Below are 17627 nucleotides of genomic sequence, written 5' to 3' on the forward strand. Positions count from 1 at the left end.
ACAAGAATTGCAAATCTGAGACTGTCTGGATTGAATTTAAGTTTTGTATCAAACATGAAAGAAGGAAAGCCTCATTTGTTTTTAAAGTTAGTGTTACAAAAATTTCCATACCTCTCTTACTTTGTGATACCACAAATTCTTTGAAAGTCCAGCACTTCAGTGCATGTTAGCATTGCATATACTGTTGTCCATGTAAATTGTGAAGTTTACTGAATGAGAAAAAATTTACAGGCATAAAAGCTGAACTGCTATTGTCTTTAGTATTTGGCATTTAAAGTTTATGCTGTACTATAGAAAGGAAGCAAATAATGCAAAATAACAAATCCTAATATTAAAAGAAGATGGGGAAACATTAACATTCTTGGATCTCCACCGAATTTGACTCTCTTCATATGCAGAATGAGTCACCAGAACTGTCCAGACTCCTGCTGGTCCCTTGGGCATGGTAGTCAGCTGTGTTCAGTGTTTCATTGACTCAAGCATATCAGTTCACCGCTTTATACGCTTTCCTATTTTGCCAAGTTGCCTCCTTTCTGATATCCTTTTTCCCCGACGGTCAATTTGGGAATCACTCTTGTTTACTGTTCACACACTGAGATAGCACTTAGTCATCTCTGTGATGGCTTTCTTATAGCTATGTGAACTTAGTTTCTGGGAATACAGTCATTTTGCTCTCCTGTTCAGATAACTGAAAAGCACACTAGTTACAGTTTGAGTTTCTCTAATTTTTTTTTTTTGTTGTTATTTTTTGACTTAGCCTTTCTTTTCTCAGGGTAACGTGTTTGCTCCTATTCATACAACCCAGACGAGCCTAGATTCTAATGGGATCTAATTGGAAATTATTCACATCTAGTTCAGTTAAGTTTGGAAGGCTAGAAATTTACTAACTTGTATTATTTAGGATGCACTATGCACTTTAAAAAAAAAAAAAACAAAAAAAAACAAAAACAAACAAAAAACCAAAAAAAACAAACCAAAACAAAACAAAATAAAAAACAAAACAAAACAAAAAAACAAAACAAAACAAAACAAAACCCAAAAAAACCCCCAACCAACCAACCAATGGTTAATTTGAGCTAATCACAGGTCTTAGGATGGAGGATTGGAGGATACCTGTGTCATCTAGTCCAGCCCTCTGCACCTCCACAACCACCTGAACAGGCACAAGCCAGATATAGCCATGTGCCAGGAACCATGCCCAACTTTGTCAATGAAATTTAAGACCAAAAAGCTGTGAAAACTATATGACATAGGTAAAGAGCTGGAGTAATCAAAAACTTTGTTTCTCTCTTAGGTCCCTGTTACAGAAGGGAATCCATCACAATAAAATGCCGTGGTTGGTAAAAAGAAAAAAAATTGTTGGCTTTGGGGAATGAGATAGAGAAATGACAGCCACACTATCACTTCCCCATCAACAGTATATAGTCCTAGTGGTGAGCTCTGTCACACATAGACAAAGGTTTCTTCTGGGATAAATGCTGTCTTGGATGTCCAGACAGATTCAGAGGCTGAACAGCAATATGTATAAATTAAATAATCCCCACAACAGAAAGTGTTATTTGGAAAAAAAATAATAATAATGGTTTATCATCAGAAGATAGAAAAGTCAAACAAACAAGAAAAAAAAGGAAAGAAAATAAAATTCTCTTCAGTGTTTGAGAGAACTAGCTAATTAAAGCAGAACAGCAAGCTGATCTGAGATTACACAGTTGGGTTTCATGATTTGTTAATATTCCAGAAGGGGAACGCGTGGTCTGATTTACAGAGGTGTTGAGTGCCTGAGGCACTTCACTTCAGAGCAGGTAACTGATGCTCTGTATATTTGAAAATAGGATCAGTGATTTTAATTAGGATTAAAAGAAGTCCTGTAGCTAGTTCAGATAGTAAAATTTATTCGGGTGATCCCCTCTCGATCCCTTCTAACTTGTCATTTCCAGCTTGAAATTCTTTATAGAAGTTGGTATTCTGGCATCTCTTCAGAAAACCCCAGACAATTACAGATGTATAAAATGAAGCATTTTGTGAAATATGAGGTCGACACATGTAAATACAACTGTATTGACTGGTGGGAGCTCAACCTGCTTACTCAGAGGTCGGATATGACCCAAAGAAAAGCTGGGACTTGCCCAAGGTCAGGGTGAAGAGTCAGTGTCAGAGTTCCTAGCACCTGAGTCATGTGCTTGGCTGAGTCATCCACACCTCTGTCAGTACACGGCTTCATCCTTTCACTCACTCTTTGCTCTTAACGTAAACTGAGTGATCTCGGGAATGCATCATGTCTTCTTCCTTTCACTCATTCTTGGTTTGCTCCTAATGTGAACTGAGTGATCTTAACATTTACTCTGGGTTCAGATTCATGTCTCACAGTCAACCTGGTTGTCTCCCTCCTTGTTCCCACTTCCCATCATTCTGTCCCATCCAGGATTTGCGCCAGTGGCTCAGCCCTTTCTCCCAGTTTCTATAAGGAGCATAGACTTAGAACATACCTCCCCAATCATCCATTCCCCACCCTTCACTTACTCTGCCTAGAAGACCGAGGACAGCAGGACCACTCCTGACCTTTGTCCATGGAGGAGGACTACCGTGATTTTCACTGACCAAACCGAGCAAAATCTTTTCTGAATTTTAATCATGACATTGTTCTGTGTGGTCAGGAAAAGAATCACTGGGCTTGCAGTCTGTTGTTGTCTTCATTAGTAAATTAGCCTACAGTATAGGTACTCAATCAGTGTTGTTTAACCTGGCCCCTGTCTCCATGCAAAACTCTTACTGTCAACTGGTACAGCTTTTACCTGCAAATTGCACAATGTCTGTCTGCAGCTAGAGCCAATCTTGTGATGCCATAGGTCAGAACCTGAGTGTAATGGGAGAAAAAGTATATTCTTCAAAAATAATCCCATGATCTGTAGGTCATCTCACAACTTGGAAGATGTACCGCCATAGCTGTGCTATTGCCAACAAAATGGCAAGGCTGACTGCAGCTGCCTTAGTTAGGGGTGGGAGCATAGTCAGTGGTCTATATGCAACCATATACACTGTATTTTATCACCAAATACAGGAAGGAAAGTAACTGTGATACTAAGCAGTTTCTTCCTTGACACCTGACAATGCCCTCTTTATCTTTTTGATATTCTTTGAAGTTTTTTGAGTGCCATAGGTCTGTTTTGGAGTAACATCAGTTAAAAGTTTCAATGCCTAACTATTTTTTTTTAACACAACTTCACTGCCTGTTTGGAAAAATTATAAGTATACTTGGACAACAGTCTTCTGCTTTGTGTGTCCCAAACAATTACAAGGGAAAATATAACAGAGTCATAAAGTATTTAATATTCTCAGATTTAAAATTCATGTTACAAGAAGTGCCATCCAACTGCAGTAATTGTTACACATCACTTATACCAACAATCACAATCTTAAAAAAACCTGTCATCAAGTCAAGTAATGCTGTAATATAACTACAACACCTGGTCCTCTATGAGGGAAGTCTTTACTGAAGTTTTTACCTGTTTTTGACTGACTGGAACTTAAATCAAGGCTGTTGGTGTCTCTGTGTGGACATGCCCCAGACAAATGGACATGCCTCTTAATGGGCAAAGAGCAAACACAGCTCTTAAGAAAGAGGAAAACAACCAGCCAAACTTCTTGAGTTGCTCAGAACTTTGGAAAAATTACAAGAATGAATATTTAATATATTGAAGCTCATGTAAATGAGTCTTCAACACCACCAGCTGCTGAATCAGGATTATCCCTATGTATGAAGTAGACACAAGAATCATCAAAGCTTCCTCATCTCTCTCTTAACCTGTGGTAATTTTGATTTATAATTAAAAGTCCTTAAAGTTCTCACATGAACAGCAATTTACTGGATGGAGCAATTTAGGTTCTCGGAGGTCATAAATGCTCTGTCCGGTGAAGCAATAGAAAAAATTAAAAATAGGTGGAGTACCTCTTAAGTACATTGACCAGCAACCTTGTGAGGTGCCCAGCTGCTGCGGGGCACAGGCAGAGCTGGAAGCTTTGAAAGCATGATGCCAAGCCCTGCACACCAAGCAGGGCTCTGCCGGGGCTGGCAGGAGAAACTGCTGAGCATAGGGGTATGTCCAGCACCATGTCCTGCCTTCAGCCCGGGACACTCTGCACGGGCTGCACGTTCAGCTGCTGAGGGGCTGAAGCCTTGATTCCTCTTGTGAAGGCTGGTACTGATATTTTACATTGAAAGGACTAAATGGACTGTGCTATTTTGTTTACTGATAGTCAGAAGTAGCCTCTGCATGATACCTGAGTCCTCGCAGTACCTGGGGAACTGGGAAGCCTGAACAAATTTCCCTCCCTGCCTGGGGAGATTTAAGCCCATCACTCTCACCTCCAGATGATCAGTGCAGCCACCTCCTTCCCCAGCCACCATAGCCATGGAAAGTTACAGGAGCTACCTTGGGAAACACCAAAACTCACCTCCTCACCTCCTGCTGTGTGTTGAAGCTACCAGCCTGGAGGCTTATGTATTTTGTCCTTCAATCTGCACAGGGGTACAGCCCCTGTGTGGCGTTTGAAAATTGCCCTTATATTGTTTTTTGAATCCCCATTAGGCTTAGGCACCAGCCTGCCCAGAGTGGGAAATCCTGCGCAGGCACAAGAGCAGGACCCAGGGCACTTTGGGTAGGGCCAAGGTGTACAAGGAAGTGCCATGTAAACTCAGGTCCTGATACTGTTGGGTCTCCACTAAGCAGAGGGAGAAAGGCTGAAACCCTTTTAGGGAGAGACTGAGGGACCCAGCCTTGCTTAGCTTAGCTTTCTTCTCTGGATAAGAGAAGACTAAGGAAAGATCTAATTGTAAATCCCATACAAAGGGAAATTATAAAAAAGGAGGAGACAGACATATCTCAAAAGCGCACAGCAACAGGACAAGAGCTATACCAGAACTTGCATCACGGAAAACGCCAACTAGATACAAGGCAAAAAAAATAACGGTGAGAGTGGTAAAGCAGGTGAGTAGGTTCCCCAGAGAGGCTGTGAACTCAGTGCTTGGTAATATACAGAACTTGACTGGAGATGGCCCTGGGCAGCCTGATCTAACTTTGAAGACAATTTTGAGAAGGATGTTGCACCAGACAACCTCCAGAGGTCCTTTCCAACCTAAATTACTTTATGACTCTGTCAATAAAAAAAAGGCAAAAGTCTAAAAAAGCTCAGGAGTTTTGTCTCACTCGAAGGGACAAGTGATGTAAAAGCCTAATTTTTTAAAAAAAACAGGTTTTTGAAAGAGAACCTCTTAGTGAAACCCGGAACAATTTGCTTTCTTCTATGACATCTGAGAAAAATTGATACTTAAAACTTGCATTCAGAACAAGCAATGCAGTGAATTTTCTTCTCAGAGAGCAGTCACCCTGACTGAGAATGTGATGAAAACTGCTGAGGTCAAAGTGCTCGTCAACAGATTTTCTGGGAAGTGTCCCAATCCATGCAAATTCACACCCCAGATGCTGTCCCAGTTTAAGCACCACTAGTCTTCTTTCCAAAAGTCAAGCAGTATTTACTCTGTTCTATTGTTTTCCAGTGTAACATTCAGAAAAATTCTTACCTGCCTTTGTTTCCAATACAATAAATTGTCCATGTTTTGCTGCCATTGTCACATGGAATACATAAGGGGTAAAATACTCAAATAAAAGCAAGCAGTGGAACTGGACACACTGAATACTACTGATTGATCAGCCTTATTGTAAGAGCATTGTAACTGCAACAAGAGAGCTTTGTTTGGTGTTTCTCCTTCCTTGTCACCTTTACTGAACATCCTAGTAATAGAAGAAACATTGGTCTGAAATGCCTATGGGTTGCCTGGGGGTCTTCAGTTCCACATATTCAAACTGTCCAGGAATATGCCCTAACCAAAGTCTATTGATTTCCTCTGGAGCAGGAGCAAAGGCTTCCTGGTGAGGCTGTGCAAAACTGAAAAAATAAAAATAAAAATTATGATATACCACTGGTCACTGTGAAAAAGTATGTGCATGTATATGTGTGAGAGCAAGAGAGACTGTCTTGCTTAATAGAGCATTCAGTCAGTAACAGAAGAGCCAAATTTCAAACACAATGGGGTCTTACAGTGACAATCTCAGATACCTGTATCAGGTGCCCAGTTCTGTTGCTGTCCAAATGCCTCCTGGATAAATCCATTCAATGCCTCAATGAAGAGAAATGCTTCAATTTGGGATGCCCGTTAAGCTTGGACATTAATTAAAATCCAAGTTCTTAGTGCTGTGGACACAACTGCAGTCTTAGAAATGAACAGATCTGCAATTCTCGGCATCTGGAGAATGTTATGGTCAAAATAAAGGTAACTACAGAGTTAAAAACATTTTACTTTAGATGGCAATTAAATGAAGAGTTTCCAGACCTCTATGCCATATGTAGGCACCTAACTCTGCTTTAGCCCTACTTTGGGAATCTATGCCTATTTTGGCACAGATGTTTTTTGTATATTTTAATGTCCAAGTTAATTTGGTCATGGAAACTGAATGGAAAAAGTGCTTTAAAAGTGTCATTTAAATTCCTTGGAAAAAGATTTAACATTCACATAGGAAGTACTTTAAATAATTTCTTTGGGGATTTAAAGAAGAATATACACACCAAGGAGGGGTGGGGGAAGCTTAGCAAAATGCATAGGCAGAAAACCAGAAACCTTGCTCAATCAAATGCCTTTGAGAGAGCAACATGCTGGTTTCACTTCCAGATGGAAAGCCAAATCCATAACCTTATTAGGATCTAACTTCATTTCAAGTTCCATTCACAATGATCATGAATTTAGCTGATTACCTAAAAGATTGCAATAACTACAGGCTTAAACAGACATTTATGTGTGTATTAACATCATTATGATTAGCTCTTTGTTCACTGATTACAAAATCATACCAAACTAAGCTATGAAAATCATTTATATAACTGCTATCTTCTCCATGCCTAGCACTGTGTGACATTCCTGAATTTAAGTAGATGCAATAAAGACCTGATATAATTTCTTTTTTGTTCTTTTCATATATACACATATCCTATATGGTTTATATTCATATATATGAACACATGTATAATTTCTATACCGTATATATCGTAACATTGATAATGCACTAGATCTTTTACAATTTATGTAGATTGTAGCCTATGACATCATTTAGTCACATACTGCAGTAAGCAGGACTTAAACCACCACAAGTTCTAAATGGGTATTAGCAAAAGAGTGGTCTTGTTTCTAAAAGTCTGCATAATATTTAGGTGGCTCCTGAACACAATTTATTCCCTTCTTCTGGCATTACTGCCTAAGAGTCCCATGTACCCAAAAGGAAGCCATGGCCCTACCAGCCATGTCTTAATGGCCACAAACCCAAGACAAATTTTGCCCCCCACGTACGCAGGAGGAGGGGGGCTGCTGGTGTTGCTGACAGCACCTCCCAGCAAACTCTACATTCTGCCCAGGGAGGCTGTGGGGCCTGTAGGACAACTCATAACCAGAGCAACCCAGCCATGTTTGCCTCAGCAGATCTGGTGGGATCATCTTCTGCCACTGCCAAGTGTTTTGATTCCTCAGCAGCATCTATGCCAGACCTACAATTTGTCTTGTGGTGTATCCCTGGCTTGAACACCATAGTCAAACTGCTCACCAGCCCCTTATGACTCAGAAGCCATAACTGCTCTGAGCCAGGGTGCTCAGCTGGCACAGCAGAACAGCCACCACCCAGAGAGCTGGTGATCTGTGCCACCTCCTGTCTCCGACCTGTGTCATCCCCAACCACCACTAATCCTTCAGCACAGTTTCCCCTCCCTAAGTGTATTAAAGAATCACAAGATAAAGACACGAGGGAATGATCTGCAATTATGCAGTCATTCCTTTGATTTGAAACCTTCTCTTTCCTGCCCTGATTTAGAGCCACCAGAAATGAAGTAAAGTTAAACTGAGTCTCAGCTGGTTAAGAAGGATAAACTGAACTCTTACTGAGCTGATACTACTGCATATTGCTTTTTAAATAGATTAAAAATCCTGAGTATGTTAGCACTGAGTTAATGACATGACATTTGGAAGGCAATGATTTAAAAGCCTGTCAGTCAGGAAGTTGAAATAACACATTTAAACTCAGAAAGTGTAATTTTAATCCAAGCTTTCTATATATTAATATGTTATATTCCACATATTCCTGAGGATTCTTTTTCTCCTGGTCCAGGTAAATCCACCAACCCTCTACTATGTGCTCCAGCATTAGTCAGGAAGAGGGACCAATCACATCTCTTTTGAGGAAAAGCCATGGTGTCCGTGGTCCTCCCCTAGCCCTCCTTCAACACCAGGCAGCCTTCTCTCCTCCACAAATATTTTTCTAGGAGCATCTTGGCACTACCCTGCTTTCAAGCCTGCCCTGGGTTAGTACAGCCATTACATTCCTAATTTATTTGAGTTTATGACAAAGTTGATATTACTTGTCTGTAACAGCTGTAAACATTAAAATACTTTCTTCAAAACTGAGATTTTGAGTTTAGTGTTGGTGGCTAGTCCCATCTAAATTCTACCAATTAATATCCTAAATCCCTTTCTTGAGCCTCAGCATTTTCATTATATGGGAGCTGGTTCTTAGTGATGTGTTATCTCTGAGCATGCGGTGGATGCCTTTTTTGAAATGCACTATAAAATACAAGTGAGAACTGTCTTATGGTACTTTTACGTACACAAAGATGCAGCAAGATGGCATACAACGCTGTCTGCAATGTCAGCTGTGGAAAAATGGCTAGCTGGTGCTGTCAGTCACAGCTAAATACAGAAATTAGTCTAAATCCAGTCTGGTGATGGAATTCCCTAGAGCCCAACGTCCATGAGGTACCAGCATCTTTCCACAAGCATAACTTAATGGGATTAGAGTACATTAGTTTCATGCTGTGCTGCTCAGTAGTTTTCTCTTACCAGGAAGTGATTCGTAGTTCATGCATACAGCAAAAACTCCAGCCTCTCTCAAACAGATTCCCATTGGGCAGATGCCACCCAGACACATCTCTTTGCTTGTGGCAGTTAGCTTGCAATGGACTATGGCTCACCTCAGCTCTATAAAGACTGAAATTGTATCTTCCCATTCTGTAGGATGGACAATATCAAATGCTTCATGTGGTTTATACAAGCCCAACACCTAAAACATATACGTTGAAAGAGAACGGCTAAGAACTGACCTTACATTCCCCATTCTCAGGCTAAGACCTGGGAAGGACTGTACAATCCACTAAACACATTAAAATACGTCTGATATGTGATGAAAGTCCATTTCAAAGCACTGTTGGTTTAAAAAAATGTAAAGTCTAATGATTGCTACTAATTGCATAAATGCATACAAAGAAGCCTACAAATTTCCAAGGGAAACATTAATGCTCAAAGTAGCCCACAAGAGTATGTGGTTAGAAAGAACAGCTGAGGATTGAGTCCCTTAATGTCTTTGAACTAAAGGATGAAAAGAAAATGATTCTGAGATTCTGGTTCTTTTAAAATGCTTTGTAGAGCTACTGCTGAGGCTGTGAGCTCAAACTCTGATCACACTGAAAGTTGGATTCCTCTTTATGTATCTTCCTTTGATATAAATGACTGAGGTCAAAAGGACAATGGGATTCAGAGAAAGACCATGATTTATATACAAGACATGAACACTATCAACCTCAGCTGAGGGGTTTCCTTCCAAAAAATCGTTTTAAAATCTGTTACCCCCAACACTTGAGAGTATAAGGCCACCTTGGATTAGAAAGACTAGGAAGAAATTTCTGCAGTGGCAGGGAGCCTTGCAATTCTGAAGCATTTTGTAGCAGATACACAGAGAGATGAGATGATGTGTTACTCAAATCTCCAAGCAGATTGAGTATCGATATCCCATGCCCCTGGTTTGAAAACAAAGAAGATGTCCACAAGTAAAGAGCATGAAGGAATGGTTGCATGGGGTCAGCCAAGGGCTTACTTAGCCTTCTGCTGTTTCAGTTAGAGACCAACAAGAGCTGCCAAGAGAAAGATACCGGGAAGGAAGTATGCAGCTTTTTTGGTTTTGGTTGGCTTGGGTTTTTTTTTTAAGTGCTAGGAATTAGAGGAAGATAGTCTCACTGATTAAGTTTAGGCACCTAATTTAGGCTCCAAAGTTAGGAGGCAGTCTCCCCAGGTTCCTGGCTCCCCTGTGGAGAGAGGTCTCCTCTGCTCATGGGGAACTAATGTGTACGTGAGGACAGAAACACCCGTATCATGAGGTGTTCTTCTGGAGTTTTGGTACAGTGCTATGGACTTTCTGTTAAGATGATGATACCTCAACTCTGGCATGAGACCCCTGAGTGCTATCATGTACAGCAAACACCACGGGGCTCTGCCACCACCAAGGGCTGCACCAGATCCTGGGACTTCAAGCTGAATCCACACATATGGACACCATGCTCCTCACGTCGTTGCTTAAAAGTAATCAGAAATATGAAAAATTATATATGCTGCCTGACTAAAGTTGTTTGACACCATGGAGAGCGTTTAAACTGTTGGAACATCTCAGTGGAAAGCTTTCTTCTTTACAGGAGGGTGCTGAGTGGGTGTACCTAATGGTGAGCGGAGATCAGTGACTAACTTAGTGTGATTAATGGCTTCTGATCTATTAGAAGGAATAAGCACTTTAGCAGTGCTAGAGAAAGTCATAAAATAAACTTCTCATCATGCTGTCATTATACTTGAGCAGTATCATCCCTATGTGGGAAAAGTTGATGATAAAAGCATTCATATTTTGACCAAATAATTGAATGGAAATTATGAACTATGTTCGTGCTACCCAGATGTGTGCACCCTTTCCATAAAGTAGAAAAGGATTCTAAGTATAATTTTTAGGTCATTGATTTAAAGTCCTAACCCAAGATGCCATAAAACTAAAAGATTGCCATTTTATAAACATAATCACTGAGATTTTACTGGTTATTTTGTCTTAGAAGTCACTAGAATACTTAATGCCATATACTTTTACTTTTTATTTTATTTTTATTGAGTTATAAAATTTTGCCAAGGCCCACATTTTGCAGAGGTGTCACTGGGTCACTACAGTTTTCAACAGCAGCCAAGGCTCATTTTCATTGAAAAAGAAAAAGAAATTAAGAAAACAGACCTTTTCAATTTAGAAAGCAGTGTTTTGACAGAATTCCTTTCCAAAATGCTTGCATGGTTTCTTTTTTCATTCTAACCCAGAATAAAAACAAATTTTGAAACTTCAACATTTTGTTATGTACTGGAACTGCCGCCTACTAGCCAACTCCACTTTTTTATTGAATCCTCGTGTTCCAACTAATGAGCACTTTGTACTGTTTGTTCCCAAGTCAGAGATGACAGAAAATCTGACTACTCTTATAAATATATATTTCTTTATAGGCATTTTCTGTGAAGTTCATAGACAGAAGGAATCCTTCTGTGAATTGGATCACCAACGTACAGTTTTGGAGTTTTCAAAAAAAACCCCATAATTAAAAAAAAAATATCTGAAGAAGAAAATAGTTCAGCAATGATAGTGTTTAATTAGTATTTGCTTCATATACTATTCTTTCTATTTGTGTATAAAGGTTTTAACACAGTAGTAATATGTTTATAAAACAATTAAAACATATATATAGGTGATATAAGCATACACATATAAAATCATAATGTGTAAGTTTTAAAAAACTTTTTCATTCCTTTAGAAACTCTAAAAAAGTCCCTTTTAAAATCTAAATTTAAACATGACTTTTTCTAACATGCATATAAACTGCACATACAAGTTACCAAACTGCATCTCACCATTTGGGGTTTTGGTTTACAGATCTCTAGTTTGGGGACAGTTTAATAAACAAGGATTAGGAAATCCTAATTACGTCTGTGTGCCATTTATGAAGTCAGTAGATCTACTTGTATAATGTTTGGCCTAATCATATGAATTTCATTCTGCCCAAAGTATTACACTCATTTATATAACCACCCCCTTCATTTCCTGTTTCTGTATTCAGTGTAGAAATAATGAAGCTCTTGAGAATGCTGAGCTTGGACTCTTTCTTGTGACTGCCAATGAATGGGTTTGGTTATGTAGAGTTTTCTGATGTATATTTTCAGGCAATTGTAGCTCACTTCCATACTTGTATTACAGAGAGAATTTCTTGAAGATAGGTGATACATTTAGTTACCTGCAATATCATTTTTTATCATCCTATTCGAACAATGACAATACCAGCAGAAAATTTTAAATTTCTTTTCTTGACACCTTTATTTAGGAATTGTGATAAGCATGACTTCTGTAGAAGTGATAAACGATGAGGACTTTAGATAAATAGGGATTAAACAAATAAAATGTGTCTTGTGAGTATCAGGTGTAAGAATCAATTAAAAAAGTAATTGCGCTAGTATAATTCATAACAGTATCATATAGCAAAACAATGTAAAGATAAATATATTTAATTTAATTATATATATTTAATATAATTTAATATTACATAAATGTAAATTTAATTTAAAAGTTATGGTTTAAGAAAACATTTTAAAATAATTTAACATATATTACATATAAAGTATTTACCATAAGCAGTCTGGAGAACTGAAATTACATTACACTAATGCATTGTTAAGCTCTATGAGAAAGCGTATAGTATTCACTATCTGCTCAAAGAGTCCAATTCAATGAAATGTGCACTTGCATTTTATATTCCATTTGTTTCATTGTCTGTAGTGTGTTACTTAAATTGGTTACAGGTCAAAACATAAGCATGCGCTCTAGTGAATCACAGTCAAAAACCTTGTGCTTTTCCTGATGCAGAATTTCTGTAAACAGAATAATGTAGCCCCACTGAAATGCCAAATTTTTTTTCATGCCCATACATTGGGCATGAAATTAGACAGTTTCATTCCCATATTTCCAAAATAAGGTAGCATACCTTATAAAATCATATTTCCTTAATGTTTGTCATCCAGGAAACAGAAGGGCTGGACTTATTTGAATAAATACAGGTTTCTCATTTCCCTAATTATTAACTAATATTGTCCTCCCTCCATCATTACAAATTCATTTCTGAAATCATAATTAAATGACTAATAAATATAATGTTTTGTACTTAGTAAAGGAAATAACTAGGCAATTTCCTACATTTGATGCCATTCTGGTCTATAAACATCATATGATCTCATGCTTCCTGATGCTGGCATCAAAGCCTTCTTCACAGCTGTGCATGTGAACAAAGGGCAAAACTCTGCAGAATTTTTTTTGTGTGAGAAGTTTGATTTGCTAAACTTACAGCCAAAAGATTGTTCAAAATGCACTTAATTATCACTTTCCTCTGAAAAAGAGGGAACATGAAGGAGAGGGCAGAGTCATAGTGATAAGGTCCTTCTCCAGTTGAACATCAAAACACAGAATATTTGACCCCAAACTTTACCAGCAGTAAAGAAGAATTGTTACTGACAAGTTTTTTGCATTCCTAATCAGCTGAATACCAGTGGGAAGTGTGATTATACCTTTTCTTCTTCTTTATATGAGCTGTTATAAGAATTCATCCATAGAAAAAAAGTCATTGTACACAAACGCTAACTGGGTATCTGTCAGCAGCTATTGCAGAAAGCTTCGATTCTAATGAGAGAGGGGAAATGCAGTTTTGTGCATAATCTGAAATGTTACTTCTTGGTAGTGTTAGGGTATGAAGAGTTGAAAGAGAAGATTGCTATTAGTAGGGACTTTTATTTCTTTTATGTGGTTTGCAGGAGAACAATAAATGCTAAGCAGGCACTGAGCACCAAGTTCTGAACTCTGCTTGAAGTCACATTAAAGACATTATAGACTTAGCAAGCATGGAGATTTTTAAACTGTATTAAACCCTCTTTCTCAAAATAGGGATTAATAGGGGGGTTTTGAGGGATTTTCTTTAACGTTGGCATTAAATGTCACCTTCAGATAGTGACTATATTTGTACATTCAATTTCTGCAGAAAGTACTGTAAGTGCAAGTACCAATAACTCAAGCTGCAGATGCTACTGTTCAGAAAAGTGACACATGAATGTACTATTTTAAGATATTTACATGTGCATCTGTATTCATGTACTCATACATGAGTACATTAGAAGTTTCCTTTTCTGAACTGACAGTGAGGCAATGAGAGAGTATAAAAATATATTCAATGTAGTAAGATATACAATAAGCAATACTCTCATCCAAGAAGGAAAAGAAATTATATCTCATAGCTTAGGTCCCACTTTTCAGAAGTGAAACATCCAAATGAGCTACCACACATCCCACCCACCCCCACACAAGCACTGTGGGAGGTCTGGTGGGAAGGTCTAGCTTGTGTCCCTCATGCCATACCCATGCTTACAGTGCTCTCCTTACTTGGGAGAACAGTAACAGCTGGAGAGTCACAGAAGCCCCCCAGGGTCAAAGCTATCCCCTAGGATGTACCTGGAAAAGAGTGCCCATTTGCTTGAGCCAGGCACATCATGAGGCTGTGGAGTTGAGCAGTGCAAAGAGCAGGTGGTCAAAGGTAATGGGACAGCTGAAATCTTTCCCCTACATGACTACCCTTCTGACAAGCCCAGGCAAGGGACTAATAGGACACCAAGTGCAACTAACTAAGGAGCTCTGAGATTTTGTTTTCCCACACTATTAGCACAGATGAAAAAAGGAAATGGATAAGCCCAAATCTACAGGAAGTCTGCATGTAATAGGAGACTATGGCTCATTCAACAGGGCCTTCAGGAATTCATTGCCAGCAGGCTCTCTACCTGCTGTTTATGAAGAAATTAATTCTCCTAACAAGGAAACACACAACTGCTTAAGAATAAAAAACATAACATAATCATGGACAAGGAAAGTTCAAAACTGTCCTCTGTTTGTTGTAAAAAGAGCTGACATCCGTGAAAAGCTAAAAGTCTGACCTTGACATACTCCTGAGCTCAGTGTAAAGGAGTGCTGCTCCTGATCAGAAAAGTTGGTTCAGGAGAATTAAAGGCTGTTATGATATGTTTCTTCTAACCTATCTTCAGAGAAGGGACAATCAAGGAAGGGAGTAAAAGTTATTTAGGTCTATGTCGTACAGGTGAAGTACTAGGCAGAGATTTCTCAAGCTACTGCCAACCTGTGCTAGTAAATCTCCCCAGTGCAGTACAAAAGCCCAGTTTGTGTACACCTACAACAAAGCTAATTTGTGCACTTTTGTGCCCAACCTAATAAATTTGGGAGCGGTGAGATTAGCAAGTCTCCAAACAACAGGCACAGAGTCCCAAGATCATATCTATACTATTTCAAATCTAAGGTGGCTTGCATGGGGACGGGTTAGGTTCCTCTGTGCTTCTAACACACATGCATCCAGAGAAAGTGAGCAGGTGGGTTTAATTTGAAAACATCTCTTGAGCTGGAGAGGAAACAATGTTCTGAGGTCAACTGAGAGAAAGAGATGTTTCCAGCCCATGGTTCACTTGACCTATTTCAAATTGCTCATTTTAGGAAGAAATTAATTGTTCCCAAGAAGTGTCTGAATTCCCTCTGAGCACAGTCTAAAACATAGCTTTAGAGGTAGATATTTTTGCCAGAAATATCCAACACATGAAAAATGAACCCTACCTTCTGCACCTTTCCAGAGTTAGCTGAGTTCTAATAAGTGTTTTTGAAGAAGATAACAGAATTGGGTCTCAAAGAGACATGCTAGAAAGATGAAAAGGAAAACTTTTAAGTATTATTCTGACCATAGCAGAGAAAGGAGTTACTTTTATTTCAACTTCCAGTATCCCTTCAAAGGTAGAGTCTTTTCGTCTCAGCAGAAAGCAAACATCTCTCATGAGTGAAAGGGAAACTGAGGCTGCCAAAAAGCCTTGCCAGAAACTGGAAACCAGCAGATGTAGGTTACTGGAAGATGCTGGTGTAGGACCCAGTGAACAAAAAACTATTGAGGTTGTCTTATTGCCTCATATCCAAACTTATGCAAGTATTTCATTACTCTGTATTTTTGAGTTGGTCTAGATGCAGGCTCCTGTTTCATGACTTCTTTGGGTATGAGCACACAGCACTGTGGTCTATCAGCTGGGCCTCCCAGCTCAGGCCCTGAAAATGCAGCTGTATGGTGGCCAGCCCCCGACGCACAGAGACACACTATGCTCACATTGAGTTGTTGGACCTGCTGGCTGAAAGAGTCATGGCACCACACAGCTTTCCTGCAGGCCTTTTGTGGCCTGTTTTGAGAAATCTGTTGTGATTTTCAGGGTTGTATTGCAGTATAAAACCAAGGCAGTTTCATATAGTTTCAGGTTTCATTGCTAACCTTCCAGGCAACTCCCTAAGATGCAGGCAAGCATTTAATAACCTTTATTTCCCATATGGTTGACTCATTATTCTACCTCCTGCAGTCAACTCTTGATTTCTTAATGTATTTTCCTTTCATCTTCTGCACATGGCTGTCACATTGGTTAGAAGATATTGCTGCTATTAACACGAGAAGTGCTGAGGTAATAGTATTCCCATTCTCAAGGCAACTGGGAATTTTTTAAGAATGATCACTATGTCACGTGTATGCATCATATTTTCTTATGTCCACAGACAAACACATAAATAAATAAATTACTTTCATCCCTCTTATTTACAAATTCCATTATAAAAATGCCAGAAATCTGCTTACATGTGGGTGGCTACATGTGCTCCTGAGTGTATACTTTCAGCACAGCTGCAGTTACACCAGAGGTACTTTGGTTCTTTGTGCCTTTAATTTCACTTCCTCCTGAGGCACATGGAGCCACAGTCCCAACTGCTGCATGACAGCACTTTCCTCCCAGTGCCCACGGTCAGAGAAGACTGATTAGCAGATAAGTATGTGCTTCTTCTTTAAGTCTCATCCCCATTTTGGGGAATATTCATATCACATTAATTCCCCTCCACACCAGCAGCATCCCCACCTTTTCTACCCAAACGCATTACCTTTGCTTGCAGCTTCCATCATTATTTAGAGTTGGTGTAATAATAGCACTTTAGAGCCATAACCAGGGACTCCCACATGCCAGGCACTGCATTAAGCAGAAAAAAAAGATGACCGCCCACCCAGAGAGGTTTACAGTGACATCAGCCCTGGTTCCTGGCATGATGGCTTCTCTCAGAGGGAAGATAAAATTACAATGGCCAGCTGTCATTGTTGTTAACAGATCATGAGATTGAAAAATGTAAAAATCATGTCCAGTTATTCTGTAGGATTTTATTGGTCTCTTTGAAAAGAATAGCACCATTAGAAACATTAAAGGAATAGAAAATGGATTCTCAGTCTGGAGGCCATGAGACCAGTTGTGTGGATCGGTACCATTAACCAAGCAGGAAGAAGGGTCTTGAAATTCTTCCCTCTACTCCATAAGTGACTGATAATATAAGATATCTAGTTCCCTACAAGAGGACTCATAGCTCAGGACTTCCTTGTAGCAGCAGAAATCACATTCCAGAAAAGTAACTAATAAATCACATTGTGAAGTAGAACAATGATGTTACCATATAGAAGTAAATGGGACATTTGGCAAAAGGGAACACATATTTTTATACTAATTATCTGCAGCCATTACTGCAACAATTTTTCCACTTTGAAAAGACTTTAGAAACCTCTTGTAAGGAATACACTTCCTTAATTAGAGT

This window comes from Numenius arquata, chromosome Z, assembly GCF_964106895.1.
Source record: "Numenius arquata chromosome Z, bNumArq3.hap1.1, whole genome shotgun sequence".
Taxonomy (NCBI): domain Eukaryota; kingdom Metazoa; phylum Chordata; class Aves; order Charadriiformes; family Scolopacidae; genus Numenius; species Numenius arquata.